This window comes from Penaeus monodon, chromosome 30, assembly GCF_015228065.2.
Source record: "Penaeus monodon isolate SGIC_2016 chromosome 30, NSTDA_Pmon_1, whole genome shotgun sequence".
NCBI lineage: Eukaryota > Metazoa > Arthropoda > Malacostraca > Decapoda > Penaeidae > Penaeus > Penaeus monodon.
In genome coordinates this window covers 7501303-7501983 of record NC_051415.1, presented here as the reverse complement: position 1 = coordinate 7501983, position 681 = coordinate 7501303, and positions in this window count along the sequence as shown.

Here is a 681-nt window from a genome sequence, read left to right as displayed (position 1 = left end):
CTGGAGATCAACCAGACACTGGAGCAGTGCTCCATAGGTATACCAATATACTGTACAGTCCCCAGAATTATGTGGGTCTTATATCAACATTTTATCATAACCTTTGACAGTTCCACAAACAGTGAAAGAGTTTGGGATGAGTGACAGTAGGGAGGTTAGGGACAGCAATACCAATTACAACCTTCATACAGGATTGATTTAACCATTGATTATATGAACATGGATAAAGAAGGTAACAGAGGGATGACTTCAGAGATGAGATAATGAAATAAGAACAAAAGAAAGATACGTAAAGAGACTTACTTTTTCTAATGGAAAAGTAAAAGCAATCTACATAGACAAACTCTTCACATATATTTTTATTTTCTAATATATACATAACAATAAAAATAAAATAACAGTACAGAGCACTGATAAGAGTATCTTCTTACTTCTATATAACAATGACACTTAAGTAGAGAAATTATAAAACACTAATTTACTATGAAGTATAAAAAATATAGCTTAATTTATTTCTCATTTAGCTCAATGAATGCAATGACAAGCAAAAAATGTGGACAACCTCCTGATTTACTGACAAGGGAAATTTTCCAACAGAAGAGCATGGATAAACTATATTTTTAAAATAAGCATATTTTGTGTATATATTGTCCACTGTAATTTTAGTTTTTACAAATAATT